This window comes from Eptatretus burgeri, chromosome 11 (assembly GCF_056783735.1).
Source record: "Eptatretus burgeri isolate ZD-2024b chromosome 11, Ebu_testis_v1, whole genome shotgun sequence".
NCBI classification, from domain to species: Eukaryota; Metazoa; Chordata; class Myxini; order Myxiniformes; family Myxinidae; genus Eptatretus; species Eptatretus burgeri.
The window spans coordinates 27,119,656-27,138,575 of NC_140971.1; the positions used below are offsets into that span (position 1 = coordinate 27,119,656).

Here is an 18,920-nt window from a genome sequence, read left to right on the forward strand (position 1 = left end):
TTCTGTGATTATCTTCTAATTAATGATAATAAAAAGGAAAATAATTCTTTTAGATTTACACCAAAAATGAATTACTTTACAAGATTGATTAGAGAAATAAATGCAAAGTATGAGGGTGATAACACACCTTTCCTTACAAGGGAAGAAACTGAGCGTATAAGAGAAATGTTCAAAGGATTGTTGTTATATATTATTCACGATTGTCATTTTCAGGGAAATATCAACACAAGATATTGCATAAATAAAATAATGGATTATCTTGAAATTAAACCTGAACTTAGGACAAAATATAGTTTCTAAAAAAGCCAATAATAAATTAAATAACCTGTTTTCCAAATATATAAATGAATGATTTTTAACCCATTTGGGAAAAGAAGATATAATTTAACAACCATAAAAATCTCCCAAATTCATTAAATGCCTCAGTTGGTTCAAGCGGATGTGGAAAAACCTGCTTACTTTTGAAGATGCTCCTTTTGAAGATACTTTTTAGATTATGATAATTTAATAATTTTCACAAAGTCGAGTTTTCAACCAGATAATCAACTACTCTCACAAGGTTTTAATGCTGGTCTTCAAAAAGAAGATATAATCGGTTTATTTAAACTTCAAAAAAACCTAAATGATTATAAAATTGAAGATATAATACAACTATTTTGTGATACACAGAGATGTAAAAAGAAATCAAAAGCGATAACTTGTATTCTTCGTGATAATACGGATGATATACCGTCTACCCAAGATTTGGATAAATCAAAAAAGAACCTCGTTATCTTTGATGATTGTGTTAATGAGAGAAACCAAACAGTAATGGACAGCTACTACACAAGAGGGAGACATTCTTCTTGTAAATGTATTTATCTTAGTCAATCATACTTTCAACTTCCTCGTCATTCCATCAGAAACAATGCTAATACTTTTATTTTATTCAAGTTAAATTCAATAGATATAAACAATTTTTGGAGAGATAATTGTTCTACATTATGTAGTAAAAAGGAATTTGGGGATTACATGAAGCACACGACTGAAAAATATAAATATATTGTTGTGAAACAAGATGAGATATTAAATGATATTTTCCAAGAAATAAATGGATGTGAAAGAAAGAGCAAGAAGATTTAAGGAACATCAAGAGTTGGTTTCAAAAGTTGTAAAACAACAGGAAGACATAAAGAAGAAACGCAGACAGAAACTAATGGGTGAAGAAGCATTTGAAAGAAAACAAGAGAAATTTTTTAAACCACTTTTAAAAACTTCCAAAGAAAAAATTATAGATGTTTCCACAGTTCCCACAATAGAATATACTCCTAAAAAACTTCAAATTATAAAAGATTTCAGTCAAATGACAGAGGAAGAATTAGAGCATATAGGAGAATTAGAATATGATGATCAAGGATTATTTCAACAACTGGAAGAGATTAATCACCCCCTGATTCTATTGTGAATGCTCTTCAAAACAATGAATATTCAGCGGAATCAAAAACCAAAGCAGGACTCATTCCAACAGAACAACCAGCAATATTTCATCTTGTTCAAGAAAAGGTATTGATATTTAATGATGAATTAAGGTTCTTGGGGTCTGCTCAACCCCCTGTTAAACCAACTCCGAGATTAATGTTTCTTCTCACAAAAGATAGAAGACAAGCTTCAACTGTGAGGGATGAATCAAAGTATTTTGATAAACCATTGGATAAGAAAAATAATGATGATAGAGTATATATTGATCTGCTGGACACTCTTAATTATAGGGTTAGTCTTTCTGGTAAAAGTAGGAAGAATGAGCTGAAGCACATTATTCAGGCTTCATGTATCCTTGGCTCAGGTGTTAGTTTTCTTATAAATGACCCATCACAATTAGTTAATAGACTGTTATTGTTGTTAGGTAGTAAGAAGGCTGGAAATAACAATTGTTTTAATGAAGCATCAGCCATTTTAGACCAGTTGATGAACATGAAAATAAACCAATGTCACCCGCAGGGTGACCCGTATCTTGCCAAAAGGTGACCACGTGTGACTTCTTTAAGGTCACACTGAGGTGAACAGAGCTGCTATTCCACCAGGAGCGACTCCTTGAGGAATATCTGCCTACGAGAGATTCCGATGAGAATCGTTCTACAGAGTAACCATGAAAATATGCTTTTGCCTCATAACGTCACCAAATGACGTCATAATGTCTCAAGCTTTACATATCTAGAAAGCACTCATCGAGGTGTTCAATTTGAGGTACTACACGATATGGTTCCTAAAACTTGAAAATTTGACCTTGGGGTCAAATATGTTTGACCTTAGGCGCTAACCATGAAGGTCAAGGCCAATCGCCACCAAAAATTAATCAGCTGAGTGCCAGACCATGAACTATATTCCCATGAAGTTTGAAGACGACCCGATAAAAATTACTAAAAAAATAAGGGTTTCGTCGACTCCCCTGATTTGCGACAAAGTGACCCTGACCTTTGACCTTGACCTTCAAAATTTTGTGCACTGAAAGTGACCTCTATAGGCCTCTGATATGCGAAGTTACAAAAATTTCCAATGATAACTGTGCTATGCAGAATTTTTATACGTGATTACAGACAAACAAACAAACAAACAAGCTGACAAACATATCTTGCAAAAACTTCGTTTTGGCAAGATAAAAAAAAAAAAATACAAGCTGACTAACATATCTTGCAAAAACTTCGTTTTGGCAAGATAATAATTAATAAATATCAATATAAAGACATTTTATCTCATTAAATAAGATGAGAAGCACAATCCTGAGTTTTAATTTCACAACAAGCAACCACACATCTTCATTCCCATACCCACTACAACTTCACCCAACAAAAGAATATGAGGCATCTTTATTGTCCATGGAAACTTATAATACCTTATTTAATATAACTGAGAAAAATGACAAGTTTAGTTATAATCCGGGAAGTGGATACAAAACGATAACAGTCTCACCCAGAGCATATGAGATTTCTCGAATATCTTCCGAAATTGCTCGTCTTATGAAAGAACAGGGTGATGAACCAAAAAATATTGTCATAGATATTCAAAAACATACTTCAAAATCAACGATTAAACTTAAAAATAACTACAAGGTTGATTTCACAATTGATAATTCATTTAGACAGTTATTGGGTTTCTCCTCAAAAAAGATTGAAACTAATGGGACGTTTTACAGTGATAATGTCATTCAAATATTCTCAGGAATAAATTTGGTATTAATTCACTATGATTTGATTGATGGTGCTTATAATGATGGAATAAAAACAAATACAATATTTTCATTCAGCGCATACTCAACCCCAATTGGTTATAAATTCAATATGGAACCCAAAAATTTGGTTTATCTCCCTGTGTCAGGAAAAACCATACACAGAGTAAATTTTAGGATAACCGACCAAGATAATCGTATGATTTCTTTTAATGGAGAAGTTATATCCATCAGAATTCACCGACGTGAAGTTTTCCAAGAAATAAATATGATGGTTATTGTGAGGAAACATCAGTTGGGAAAATATAAAATAATTACAGGGGATGGGATGTTCCTTTCCCCATACTATAAGGGTGAAGGTATGTATCTTGGTAGAGGATACTATAAACCTAAGAGACAAAGGGGTGTCAGACATCAATTTAGAGGAGATGGGATAATTGATACTCTAATGGGTATCGGTTCAACTATTCTTAAACATAAAGACCGAATTGGTTCAACTGCTTCTGCTGTGGGAAATGTAGCAGGTGCTGTAAAGAGCATAAAAAATGCCCAAAAGGAATCTCATAAATTACAAGCAATAAAAGAAATTAAGAAAGGCAAAACTCAGTTGTCTCCCCAAGAACGACAGAAAATAATTCAAATACTTGGGTTAGGGTTTCAAAAGTTTTAACATCTTTTTTCCTCAATAAATATAAGTATGGAAGCAATTGATAGTATCTATGATTTGGATGATACTATTATCATCTCAAACTCCACTAAAAAAGATTACTTCAAGGTAAATGCAATAACTGGAACAGACTGGAATGCAAATGGGACAAAAAGTTTTGAAATAAATAATCAACAAACTTATTTGAATCTATCCGAAAGTTTCTTGTTCTGTAAATTTAAATTCACTAAAGGCCCGGTCACACCTTGACGTTTTAGCCAGCGATGGCAACGTGTTAAAATTTATGTAAAACGCTGGCTTACGTTGAACTTTTGATGTTTTTTTTTTTTAAAGATTCGGACGTATTCATAGCGACTTGGTCTTATGTATAACGCATTGGTAACTACACAGAACGTTTCGTTGTGTTATAGATAACTTATACCAACGAATGTTGAACCTGTTGTCGGCCTACACAACCGATGCCCAACGATAGTCTAACTCAGGCATAGCGCGTTGCACGCATCGCCGACGATGTCGTGACGTAGCCTATTAAAAGGCTGATGCACAACGATTCGAATCATAACTGCCGTAGAAATGGAAGGGTCAAAATCGCGGTCACACCTTGGCGATCTTGCCAGCGTATGCCGACGTAACAAAAAGTGTGTCTAAAACGTTGGGGCACGTCGAATACGGTATGGGTAAGTTTGGTATGCGCGAGTAGAACGCTAAATACGCTATCATAAGTCGTAGTAAGTAGAGTACGTCAAGAAATTTTGAACATGTTCAAAATTTTACGACGTACTCGGCGTATGACACACGTTCCGCATGCGATGAGGATAAGTTTTACACACGATATGTGGACGCTTACACACATCCACAAAGGCTACTTATAAGCTACTCATAAGTCGAAACACGTCGCGGTAATGTCTTTTTTACGCGAAACTTATTTCTAACTTATGTTTGACATGCTTTGAACCAATTCTTTACGTAGTCCCAACACACATCGACATATGTAGACGTATTCAAATGACGTCTTCCGGTCGACAAAAAAAATAAATTAACGTGTTTCTAGCTTACAACTGCCATATAAAGACGTGTTCCCAGCGGTTTTGGGAATTGGTATATAAAAATGGTGTTCATAAAAGGGGAACCCAACAGTGTTTTCGAGTCCTTTTTGAGTCGATGTCCATGTCATCAGTATCAGTATCAGTCGTAGTTTGTTCATGTTGGCAGTAGTAGGTGAGTGTGAGGGGGAGGATGTGGGTTATGATGGATCGTCCTTGCGTCCGCGTGTCCACGGGTAGGTTCATAGGCTGCCACTCAACGATTTAAATGGCTGCATCTCCACTATTGAAAGTAGACGCTTGCGCTCAACAATTGGATTTTTTTTTACACTCAACGACTTTTAAACGGTACCACTCAGCTAGTTTCATTGTTTACAATGAACGATTTAAATTGCTGTCACTCGCCTTTGTTTTTTTTTTTTTGTTTTTTTTGACGCTGGGGTTTGGAAATTTGAAGCGTTTCTTCTGAACGTGTTAAAACGCTCAAACTCGACTATTTTAAATAGACGCTGCCGATGGACAATTGGAATCATAGCCAAGCTCGACATCGAAGTGTGAACATCCTCGTCATGCCGAAGAAAAGTTTGAAGAATGCTGCAAATAAGTGTCCTGGCCGTGGCCGTGGACGCTGACGCAAGGACGATCCATTATACCGACGTCTTTAAGCCTATGAGTAACTTAAAAGTAACGTCTGTCGACGTGTGGCAACGATCGCGTAACGTGCCAACAACACGTTCATCATAGGTAGGAAATAAGTTTCGGGTACTCTAAACATTACCTCGGCGTGTCTCAACTTATGATTAACTTACAAGTAGCATGTGTTGACGTCTGTCAACGATCGCAGACCGTGCCTACAACTTGTGGCCAGCGTAGCGGAACGTGTGAGTCATACGCCGGCATACGTCGTGAAATTTCAAGCATTAAAAAATTTGAGGACAACCGAAAAGTACAACGTTTAAAGCCAACGTACAACGACGTATGCCAGCGTGCTCTCAATGTTATCAAAACTTACCCATAACGTATTCAACGTGTGCCAGCGTTTTAGAAAAATAATTCAAAAATCGGCATACGTTGGCTAAAACGTCAAGGTGTGACCGGGCCTTGAGGCTGGGAATAACACAAACGCTACACTCGTAAATAATTTCTTCTGGAAAATGTTTGATAGTGTTCGTTTGTACATTTGAACACAAGAAGTTGAAGCGGTTGATAATGTCTCTGCTGTATCTGAAATGATGAAATTTACACTATATTCATTCAGTAATAGAATGGGAAAGGGGTCTGTCGAAGGTTTTATTCCTGATATGTCAACGGGAACAACCACAGACCCTGGATATATTCAAAGGAAAGGAGCGTGTAATGATGATGCAAAAGCAGTTAATAGTTTTACTGTGGCAGTTCCTCTTCAAGGTATATTTGGATTTTGTGATCATGATAAAGTTCTGTATGGTCTTAATATTAGATTTCAACGACAAAGGAATGATAATGAAAACAGATTACTTTTTGGTGTTAGTAGTGCTTTTGGTGATAAGAATAAATTTGTAATTGATGAAATGAGTTGGTATCTTAGTGAATATACTCCTAATCTTAAAACAGAAGAGATGTTGAATAGAAGACTTAACTCAAAGAAGCCACTCAATGTATCGTACCTCAAAAGATGTCGACACGTTAAACTAAACCAAACCACTTACACGTGGAATTTGGGTGTTCTGGAAGGAAAGCCACGATATCTGTGGATCATTTTTTTTAAAAACCAGATGGTGATACTGCTCCAGATAAGAATAATGCATTGAGTGATAATGCCAAGGTGAAATAACTTAGTGTTTCTCTCGATGGAACATTTTATCCACGAGATAGATTGGAAATTAATTGGGAAAAAAATGATTATGCTGAAGCATACAAGTCTTACCAAAAGGTATGTGAAAGTAATGGAAATAAGAACCTATTTTGGATACGACAGCATTTAAAAGTTTGTATACAAACTATGCGTTTGATCTGAGTGCTCAAAAGGAAACTATAAAGTTGAATCGAGTGGATACTTCCCTATACATTGAAAGAGGAGAGAGTGAAGAAGTTGATACATGTTGTTTGCTTTTGGAAGAAACAGAATTACAGATTAATACAGATAATGGTGTTATGATTAGTCTCACATAATTTTTTGTTAAATAAATGAGTGGCAAAGTACCAACTGGGGTATATGTTAATCAAATCAATCTTCATAAACTATCATCTTGTGTTCAAAATCAAAAGCCTTGTAGGATTAACGTTAATACAATTCAGAGAAAAGGAGCAGTAAGAATTGATGTTTTGCTCACAAGAGAACAGGTTAAAATCTTGAACGATACTGGCTCACTTAAAATTGAAATGACAAAACCAATGTTGAAAGATTATTCAATAAGAGAGACGAGTGGAGGATTTCTCCCATTTCTAATTCCATTATTTGCTGGTTTAAGTGCGGTTGGAGCATTGACGGGTGGTATTTCAACAGCGGTGAAAACTGCCAACGAAAGGAAGGCTCAACTCCGGGCTCAAAAATAATTGGAAACACATAACAAAGAGTTGGAGAAACAAATTAGTGGAAGTGGTGTAATTGTAGATTTTGCTGAAAAAATTGAAAGTCTGCCTGATAAAGTGAGATTGTTAGTTGGAGATATGCTTTCTTCTATCGCACAAGCAGGTGTAAAATTAACTAAAAGGGGTAATGGATTATATCTTTCTAATAAATAAATGAGCATTGATGAGTGGTTTAAATAATTTGGAAAGAATACAACATCAAATTTACAACTTGTCAAATATTGTAAGAAATTAAAAATTCATAATGTGGTTATTTGTATGAGAGATGAATTAACAAACGTGCTTAAACATACAAAGAATATTATTATGAACTTAGAAGATAATAATGGGAACGGTTCTCATTGGGTTTGTATTTTTAATAGTCAAGACAAATATTATTTTGATACTTTTGGTCTTCCACCACCTGTTGGTCATAAAATTCTTACAGAATGGTGTTTATCAAACATTTCAAGTCCAAGAATTAAATTCCAAGTGTTGTGGTCAATTATGTCGAATGTGTTATTTCAAGTCAACAAAGATAAAAAAAATTTATGACATTATTTTGAATCTAATATAAATGACATGTTGGTAAAGATGGTTCTATCTTTGGTGTATCCCAAGAACTGGATATTGATTTATCAAATTATTACACAAAGGCACAGGCTGAACGACAGAAATATAGTATAACAAAAAATATTAATGTGAAAAATGCTTATAAATTAAAAAAAAATATCCAAGCCCGACTGACGCGAAGTGATTTCTCACAATATATATCCTTAAATAAAACGGCCATGTATTCCAAAGATACAGAATTGTTGATTTTATCTCCAGGTCATACAGAATTCACAGTTCGAATTAAAATAAATTTTTATAAAGAAGGGCGTATCGTTTGTATGAGAATAGAACAATGGGGGTATGATATGAATGATTTAGGGTATAATTGGTCATTTAAAATTGACCTAGAAGAACTGGAACAATTAAATCAGTCTCGTAAGGAAGAATATTATCCACTTGGTATGGAGAATGAGTTTTGTGGAAGCATGATTAGTAAACAACAAATAAAATAATTTAATAAGGGTAAATATAATAATGGTTTTGCCCTAGTTTATATCATGAAAACAGAAAAAACAGGATTATATATAATAAGTAAGGAAATACAAAATGATTCAACTATGGGGAGGTGTTTCGTGTCATAATATTATTGTCATATATTTCTTATACATAAATGACAGCAAGAAGGCTTCAAGAAAATTATCATTTCTGTGTCCAAGCATACCTTCAAGAAAAGGGTATTTGGTATTTAAATAAATATGTTCTACAACATAAGAATGAGGTATTTTCAATAAAAGATTGGCATTATGCTGATGTTGCTAAACCGACAACTTTAGATTTAATTAAAATGTTAAATAATGAAAAAACTATAAAGTTAAGAAAACGTAAGGCTCTTTTAGAAATTCAAAATAAATTTTATTGGTTTCCTGTTGTAAAAAAATTATTTTGGATACAGGAATAACAAGAAATCCCGATGAATATATGTGTGATATTCTATGGGGTGTAAGTGATTCAAGGATAGTACGGGACGAGGAAGGAGTTGAAGAAGAGAGGGAAGAGGAGGAAAAGGAGAAGAGAGAGAAGAGAGAGAAGGAGGAGAGAGAGGAAAGAGAGAGAATAAATAAATATAAAAATATGGAAACCAGTGAGATTCAAAAAAGATTGGGGGTATTACAGAAAATAGAGAAATCTCAACACACCCAGGAGGAAAAGAAAAAAATTGACAAGTCTATTAGCAATATTTTCGACAAGACTATTGACATCATTTTCAAGGAAAAGATATTGACTTCAACTAAAGTTTTTCATTTTTTTTGTTAACTAAATGGAGGAGAGAGTGAAGGCATTTCTAAGGATTCTTTATGTTTTAAAAATTAAGATTCAAATGTGCATGTTGGAAACTAAAGGTTTTTGCACTCTGTAGGAATTTTTCTCATAAATAAATGAGTTATTGTCTCAAATGTAAAAAGAAAACGAATACTAAAAATATTTCATATTTTAAAAGTAAAAATAACAGGGTTATACAAAAAGGTATATGTTCGGTGTGTGGTTCAAAAAAAATATCAATTTATCTCCAAACACAAACTTGGAGGAGATATACAAAAGTTTATATCAGGAAGTAAATTTACACCTACTGGAATACCAAGGGAATTACATCTACCTGGGTATTCTTTCTGTGATCCAGGCACAAACTTGGATAAAAGATTAGATGAGGCTGACAATCCTAAACCGTGGAGTAAACCCATCAATAGGGTTGATGAAGTGTGCATGAGACACTATATTGATTATGGGAATACCACAATGTTGGAAGAAAAACATGAAGCCAATAGAGAAATGTTGTATAATTTGTCTCTGATACAAAATCCAACCTTGAGAGAAAAAGTTGATAGGTTCATCGTGAAGAAGATGATCAGTGCTAAATTGAAACTTGAACTTGGAAATTCAAAAAAATTTATAGGCTCGAATGATGTCATTAAGATTGAAGAGCAATTAGCTGATGAATTACATAAACCAATACTCACAAAGTTTCAGAGAAGGAAGGTTTATTCCAAGGAAGTTGATTATATCTGGTCCGCCGATTTGATTGAACTCAATAATGATAAGGGGTACAAGTATGCTTTAACCATAATTGATTTGAGGAGTAGATATGCGTGGGTTGTCCTTTTAAAAAACAAAACAGGTAATACTCTTATGTTAGCTTTTCAACAGAAATTTAATAAAATTAAGAGAAACCCTAAAAAAATTGTGGACTGATGAGGGTGGAGAGTTTTATAACAAGACATTTATGAATTTTCTAAAAAGAACAGTATTACATTATACAGCACCTTTAATGAAGGAAAAGCCGTTGTTATTGAACGTTTTAATCGTACCTTAAAAGAGAGACTATATAAAAAAATTCACACAACTCGGTTCTCAACAATGGTCATCTTTTTTTTCGGGATATTGTGGATAAGTATAACGACACAATTTCACACGTCAACGAACATGAAACCATCAGAAACATTTACAAAATTAAAATATGAAAAGGAGATTAATGTCAAAAAGCCTAAGTTCAAAGTTGGTGATATAGTCAGAATATATAGATGGAAATCTCATTTTGAAAAGGGTTATACAAAGCGGTGGACAAATGAACTTTTTTTAATTGTTGATGTGATAGATACAGTTCCTTGGACTTATAAAATAAGATTTAGAAGGGGAAGAGATTTTAGGTTCATTTTATTTACAGGAATTACAAAAGACAAAACTAAGCAAATAATACTCATGGGAGCAATAGGTTGGCGCTTCACTCCCCTCTACTATACACCATTATGGACACTCGAGGATCAAGTCCGAGGTGTACAACAGGGTTAAATTTTAAAAATATATATATAATGTGTGTCAAGGGGGACGTTCTTAGATCTGTGAACCCCAAACACAGAATCCTCAACTGAATAGTCAGTCAAGGCTTAACTTTTGTTTGTTGGTGTGTGTGCAGTGGGGGACGTTCTTAGATCTGTGAACCCCAAACACAGAATCCTCAACTGAATAGTCAAGGCTTAACTTTTGTTTGTTGGTGTGTGTGTATGTGTATTAATATAACAGGGAGCATAATCAACCCTAACCCTCACATTCAAAATCTCAACCCCAATGCAAACCTGCCCTAACCCTCACATTCAAAATCTCAACCCCAACGCAAACCCGCCCTAACCCTCACATTCAAAATCCCAACCCCAACGCAAACCCACCCCGACCCTCACATTCAAAATCTCAACCCAAACCCAACCCTCGCCCAACACAATATCTTTTTTAAATACGTATTTCAACAATATATATATCTTCTTCTTCTTCTTTCGGCTGCTCCCGTTCGGGGTCGCCACAGCGGATCATCCGTATGATCCGCATAGTGATTTGGCACATGTTTTACGCCGGATGCCCTTCCTGACGCAACCCTGGTCGCCTCTTTCGACACAGGGATATGGTACACCTATTTTAACCGGGGTATACACCGGCCCAGTATGCTGGTACTCATTTCACCGACCTCGGAAGGATGACAGGCTGAGTCAACCCCCTGGTGTATTAATTCAGTGGCCCAACGGGGCTTGAACTCAGGACCTCTTGGATCCCAAGCCGCTGCCCTAACCACTGCTCCAACACCAGGCTTTTCAACAATATATATATATATATATATTTAAGTTTTTTTCTCTTCTTCCAATTCTGTCTTTTAAAGCCTTTAAGTTTGATGAAGTAGAAAGGGGAAATAAGAAACTTCCTGGATTTTCTTTCCAGAACTAACAATATATATTTTTTATGTTTTTTTTTCTTCTTCAAATTCTGTCTTTTAAGGCTTTCAGGTTTGATGAAGTAGAAAGGGGGAGTAAGAACTTTCTTGATATTGCTCTCAAGCACCATCCAACAAAGAACCACATCGATAGGTGGAGATCCCCAAGAGTCTTGGTAGAAACCACATTTCAAGTCTCCAAAATAAACTCAACCTTCCAAGTCTCCAAGGTGTAACCACATTCCTGTTGAGTTTCAAAGATATGTATCACATTGTGAGTTATCAAGCCAGAACCCACATTTCAAGTCTCCAAAAATATAACCATCTATCCAAGACTCCAAGGTAGAACCACAATTACCAGAAATATTGTGAGTTTCATAAATAGATCTCACATAGTATAACTGTGGATCATCAAGGAAAACCCCATTATTCCAATTTTTATGGGTTTCAGTGATAGATCTCACATAGTATAACTGTGGATCATCAAGGAAAACTCCATTTTTCAAAATGTCTGAAATTTGTGAGTCTCCAAGGTAGGTTCCATATTTAGAACCATCTTGGCAGAACCCTTTTTCCTGAGTCTCCAAGGTAGTTATTTAAATCATCAAGGCAGAACTCATTTACTAATTTTTTTCAAAATTTGTGAGTCTTCAAGGTAAAACTTGTATTCTGGCTCATCAAGGTATAACCTGTTCAGTGGGTATTGTCTTGATAACTCGCAATGAGTACTATTGTTGTAAAACTCTTTTTCAGGATTTTGCTGGTCTCTAAGGTATAACTCTTTGGTTGGGTCATAAAGGATGAGCTCGTTCTGTAGGTCTTGGTCGCTCACAAGGTCTTCAACCAAACCGACAATTTCGCCCCAAGTTGTGGCAAAAGCAGTATTTTCATTTTGTGAGAGAAAATAATAATGTATTAATTAAGTGATTTAATTATTAAATGATTATATGCTGAAATCAAACTCTGTAAATAGGAAAATAAAATCTTACCTCCATAGATAAGAGGTTTGAATCCAGTTCATCAACTTGAAGGTTTAGTTCCATACAAGTAGTAGAACTCCAAGGAACTGCAAAGTCATCCCACTCAAGCCCAGCACAGCACTCCATTGTCAGTAAAAATAAAAAAAATGTTTAAAATGGAGTCTGGGTTTGAAGCTCTTATAGAGAAAGACTGGTTGCTATGGTTTCCTTTGGAAATTCCCTGGGCAAGCCTTCGTTGGGAAATTTTTCAAAAACATAACATTCTAGAATTTTCTAGTGAATTCTTTGTGAGTCAGAGATCAACTGGAAATGATGTAAGAGTAGGCGGGGCTTAGTAAAAGTGGGCGGGACTAAGGAAAAGTGGGCGTGGCTTTTAAAATACCTCATGAAAAGTGGGCATGGCTTATGAAAAACACCTCCTGAAAAGTGGGCGGGGCTTATGAAAAAAAATAATCTGAGGCTCAGGAGGTAGTCAGATGAGAGCATTGAGAGAAGTATATCATTTCATAATGACACAAAAGTTGTATCTTGAAAAATATAAAGATTCAAATGGTTTATATTTAAATATTTTAGATGGGGATTATTGTGCAAAGAAAATTAAACTATTGAAGGAATTTGAGAATGAACAAATCTTTATAGGTTCAATGAGTGAGCTAAACAAGATGCATTGGTTATTTGAAAAAAAGTGCTCCGAGGCTAAAAGGGGAGGCTATTAAAATCTACATTCACTTACATGTTTTAGATATTTCAACAGCAGAGAATTCAACAGGTTGGGATAAAAAGGGGGTTTTTTTTAGGGAAAAAAAAAATATGAATCGCTGAGAATCCCCCATTCATTAACATGGTGGAAAGTGAGCCAGAATCAGTATATTCACCCTACTAATGCAGATCAATGCAAATCAGTGTGCACACAAATCAGATATAAATACAAACATACAAGAGTTCCAGGTTGGAACACCCAACGTATGTCCTTAACACAAAACTTAACATTTCCAATTACATAGAATTCACAAATCCATCCAAAGAGGTAACTCCTTAATATAAAACTATAGGATTTACGAATCCGTAACATCTCCACACAATAACAATGCAACAGTTTCACAGCAAGCAAACTTCCAGCAAGCACAATGAACAAACAGAAATCCAAAGAGCTAACTCGACAAACATTCATAACACTTATTTGTTCTCCCCCTCGGGAACTTGAACTTTTTAGCAAGCAGAGCCTCCAACCCTCTCTTGGGGAGCAGGGCCTCCAACCCTATCCTGGAGTGGGGGGGGGCTGACCCCCCCCCCCCTTTCAGAGGCCTCCAACCCGTTAGCACAGCACAGCCTTCAACTCTCCGTTAGAGATCTCTAACCCCTATAAAAAATAAACATTCGAATGCCCAGGATAAATCCTGTAATGTTACGTGACTTCCAACCACCTAATTTTAGGCCTGTCACTAAAGGTTCTCCTTTGTATACCTCTCCTATCAATGGAGTACCACGTTACCGGTTTGGCTAAGAGATGCAGCATCTGATCTGAAGTAAGAGCAAACATCTTAGTTCGTGGCTGTTCCCAGCACTGCCAGGGTTTGTGGTCCCTGTTGAGGCACCAAAATGGTGGTGGAAAAGAACTCGATTTCCACAAGTTGGATCAGCATACAGAAGGAGAATCTTTAATTTCGTATATACGGAGGAAGAACATTCAATGATTCACTAAAACATTCGAATGGACTTCACTGAAACAGAAGCCCGAAGTAATCCCTCATACACAATTTGACATCCAAAAATGGGAGGGTCAAACATTTGGCAATTAAACTGCAGGATGAGCTGATAAGCATAAGGCTAAAGAACTCAAAACTGCAATAAGTGTCCACTTTGGGTGGGAGGGAGAGAATGACACTCATGGCAAAAGTTTGCAGTGTGATCAACCAGGTCACCCTGTTTCTATGCAGTGAGAAATAGTCTAGTAGGAAGATAGGGTCCCATGCACCCCCATGATACATTTTTTTTAACCTGCATTTATACAATCCCTGAGGTGTGTGGGAACAGAATTTCCTTTGTTCCCATTCCAAAAAATGTCCCATGTGGGTCGTTTCGCCATTTTTTTGTCCGCCATCTTGGATTTCTTGGGACTCAAAAGTAAGGGGTAGGGGTAATATAAAGGACCTTTTCACATTGAAAGAAATTAGTTATAGGTACAAATTAGGTACCATTGGAAAGGGTATGACCTGCACTATCACAAGAACCCATCAATTATTCAATTAGGGCATCGATGACGTCATCAGGGGGTCAAAAGGTCACGTTGAAGGGCCACCAAGTCAAATTTCACGCCCATCCTCTGTCATCCACCCTGCACCTAAGTGAATGAATCTTTTGGATTCTACTTTACTTGAAGGAAAGTGTACATGTATAGGCAGTTTTTAAAACTAAAACAAATTATTTAACTTCAGTACAACATCATTAACCCTTTCCGCAAAAATACCGAAAATATTGAAAAAAATGAATTTTTGTAATAAGTTTCCTGTGAAATTGCAGTTTGACACATATTTGTTTTCTCTGCCTTTTTGTTATGGTAAAAGGCTTTACATGTTCCAATGAGTCCTGAAATACAGTCTATGTATCATTCTCTTGATATTTTCACTTCCACTCCTTACTAATTGATATGGGAATATGCATTATATAGAGATCGTGTGTTAACGAGTTACTATAATACGCAGGCCCACAACTAATGTTGAAACATTATTACGACTGCCAAAAGTCTCAATGTTCATATTTTAATCTAGTCTTTGTTATCACTGAGAAGTTCTTCATAGTCACTATCTTGGCTGGACTGTTCTTCCTCAATGTCATCATCACACTGTTCCATCTCTTCCATAGTCTTCTCAACTAAGTCTATCAAGGTAGGTGGAAGTACTGGGCCACAAGACCACACTGGCTCCAAAACACCCTCATCATTTCTTTCCCAACCTTGTTCAGGATCATATGGCTTTGGAGACCAGAAGATTGGAATATCTGCTCACTTGTAGATAGCAAGGCGATGGTTCACTCGACCAATGTGTGGGATAAGGTTGTCTCGGCAAAGTGGCAACCAGGAGAGGTCAATCTTAGATTTGGTTGTCAGTTGCTCATCTTCCCCAACCATCTTCCTCAACATGATTCCACGTACAGTGTCAATAGATTTCTGTCTGGAGTCGCCGTACATCAGACATGTGAATGCCTCAATATCATCAATCGTTTCTGGCTTTACAGACCATTCATCCCCAAGTTTTCTGAAAGGAGATGAGTACAATTATATGAATTGCCACACAAAAGTTAAAAGAAACTGTGATAGTCAGCGGATTTCATAGATAATAAAACAAATACCTGAAAGCTTCATGATAAATTAGGATGACGTTGTAACTTCTTGAGGGGTCCGATCTTGCCCTTTCCCTTGAAGGAACTTATTACGTCTTCCCCGGTGAACACGTACAGGCCCAGGACCATCTTACAGTTGTCGGCACCCATGGATTCTGCCATTTGACTTATGTTGACAATCTGACGATGTTTACCAGTTCCGATGTCAAGAAAGATGGTAAGACCTGTTGTGTTAGCATAAAACAGGAGGATAACAAATATATCGGTGTCTGGTGTCCTGACTACAGCTGACTTGTAACCCAGTTTGGCTGCATACTTCAGGTACAGCACAATCCTTGTGTCTGTTTCCTCCTGATTTGACGTCAACTCATGAATTTCTTGTGCTGTAACCTGAAATGATATAATGTGGAATTTATCATACATACTGATTTTAAGCAGTAGGGAAAGGGTTTACAATAAATTGACATATGGAATTCAATTACTTACCTCACCATCAGATGATTGTAACTGGTATGCCTTGCCATCCACTACCACCAGTGCTGTTCCACATTGCTCCATGCGAGATGCTGGTGCATTGCTGCTCCACACCTTGAGTAGTAGTTCGCAGAGCTGTGTTTTATTGTGTTCATTTGCCAGGAATAGCAATTTCTTGTTGCTGGCCCTTGTATTAGATAACGCTGAGAAGATCCTGAGCGTAACCTCTCCTGAGCCTTGATAGAATCAGCATGGTAAGAATCAGTTGAGAAGAAAAAAAATCTTTCTTGGCCACCATCTGATACAACACTTGCAGACATATTTTTCCAAATGTAGGGGATATGTTTATCAGGGCATGAAAAAGTGCATTGCCATCTTGGATGTGTAGGGCACCTTTCTGACAAGGAATATCCTCCTGACTGTCATCTGTGAAGAAATTTCTGAAATCTGGATTTGGAAATCCACAGCATTCAAGTTCTTTGACGTATAGGTGGCTGAGTGTTCCAAGTTGCACGACCTCCTTCTGCCCAATTACCCTCTCACGTATAAAATCCAGAACTACATTAAATGAGCTTTGATGAGCTTCAAGCTTTTCATCTTGCTTGTTTTCAATACTCCTGTTGGCTTGATCACGTAAATAATTCACATGTCTCAGTTTGAATGAACTATGACAGGATTTATGGAAACGAGCCTCTTGAAAACAAATCTTCGCCTGCCACCTTGCGAGGTAAACGATTGTCTCCTATTTCTAGGGCTTGGGATTCAATACGAGTCCAAGCTGCTTCCTTTCCCTTGAAAGATGCAAACTGGACACAACGTTCAGTCCTTCCGGAAACTTTTGTCTCAAGCATTTCACAGAAAATACATTCTGGTGGAAAAATGTTCTTGGAAGAGGTTGATGGTTTACGAGGGGATCGTATTGTTGAGGGTTCAACGTCTGGTATGACACATTTCAAACGATCCTGATATTTGGTAAAGGCTTGATAGCATCCCCGGTGATAGCCTATCATTTCTAGGTCCACACCATCAAGATTGTCTGGAATTAACCTACACACAGCTTCCATACAAGCAGGTGAATCATGAGACTGAAGGAGCCGTTTCTCACGAAGATTATGTAACATCTCAAGTTTTTCCTGGGGAGGACCCCTTTTATTGTGTAGTGGTATAAATTCACCATGCTGTATGCCACTCACATGTAAAATACATACAGGAGGAGGCATCTGCAATCTGCAGTTCCTCTAAATTGCAACCATGATCAGTTCGGTGTTTCTTTGCCTTTGACATGATGAAGCCACCACCACCAGTTAACTGCAACTAAGCGTGCACTACCACCACTGGAGCACTAATCTATAATAGGTGTTGCCTGAAAAAAAAAAAGACAATTATCCACCACCAATAAACTACAGCTACAAGCAGGTATGCATGCCAGCAGATATTCAATACAACCACTAAAACATTAATCAAAATCACAGTTGTCTGCACGTCCTGCAACAAAAAACCACAACACCGTCAGTTGACGAAATTTAACACCACCACTAAAGTGTTAAGGTAGTTACAATGGCCTCACCTGTAACAAAAAGAATGTTAATAACCATAGCCATAAACTATAAATAAACAGTGAAATTAATCATTCGTATGCAAAGGACACACTCACACAGTAAACTCAATACAGAACCGCATTTTCGGTATTTTTGTGGAAAGGGTTAATGATGTTGTACTGAAGTTAAATAATTTGTTTTAGTTTTAAAAACTGCCTATACATGTACACTTTCCTTCAAACAAAGTAGAATCCAAAAGATTCATTCACTTAGGTGCAGGGTGGATGACAAAGAGGATGGGTGTGAAATTTGAGTTGGTGGCCCTTTAACGTGACCTTTTGACCCCTGATGACATCATCGATGCCCTAATTGAATAATTGATGGGTTCTTGTGATAATGCAGGTCATACCCTTTCCAATGATACCTAATTTGTACCTGTAACCAATTTCTTTCTATGCGAAAAGGTCCTTTATATTACCCCGACCCCTTACTTTTGCGTCCCAAGAAATCCAAGATGGCGGACAAAAAAAACGGCTAAACGACCCACATGGGACATTTTTTGGAATGGGAACAAAGGAAATTCTGTTCCCACACACCTCAGGGATTGTAAAAATGCAGGTTAAAAAAAAATGTATCATGGGGTGCATGGGAACCCTATCTTCCTCCTCAACGAAAAGACCTTTTTTCAGAGCAAGATATTCCTTTTATCAAAATTGCAAGTCAAAAGACTCTTGGGAAAAAGGAAACATGATTGACAGCCAATTTGACTATAGTACAAAAATTAAATATATAAAGTACCAGCAACAATTCAACAAGCTAAT

At 36.5% G+C, this 18,920-nt stretch overlaps 1 pseudogene across 1 annotated transcript; it reads right to left on the reverse strand.

The window, feature by feature from the left end:
- Positions 1-14,871: 14,871 nt before the first annotated feature.
- On the reverse strand, positions 14,872-18,318 carry LOC147016724 (uncharacterized; annotated as a pseudogene). Its single transcript, XR_015049656.1, has 4 exons — positions 16,934-18,318; positions 16,574-16,847; positions 16,097-16,477; positions 14,872-16,002 (listed from the first exon to the last, which is right to left on the reverse strand). The product of XR_015049656.1 is annotated as an uncharacterized LOC147016724 (transcript).
- Between the last annotated feature and the right edge of the window lie 602 nt (positions 18,319-18,920).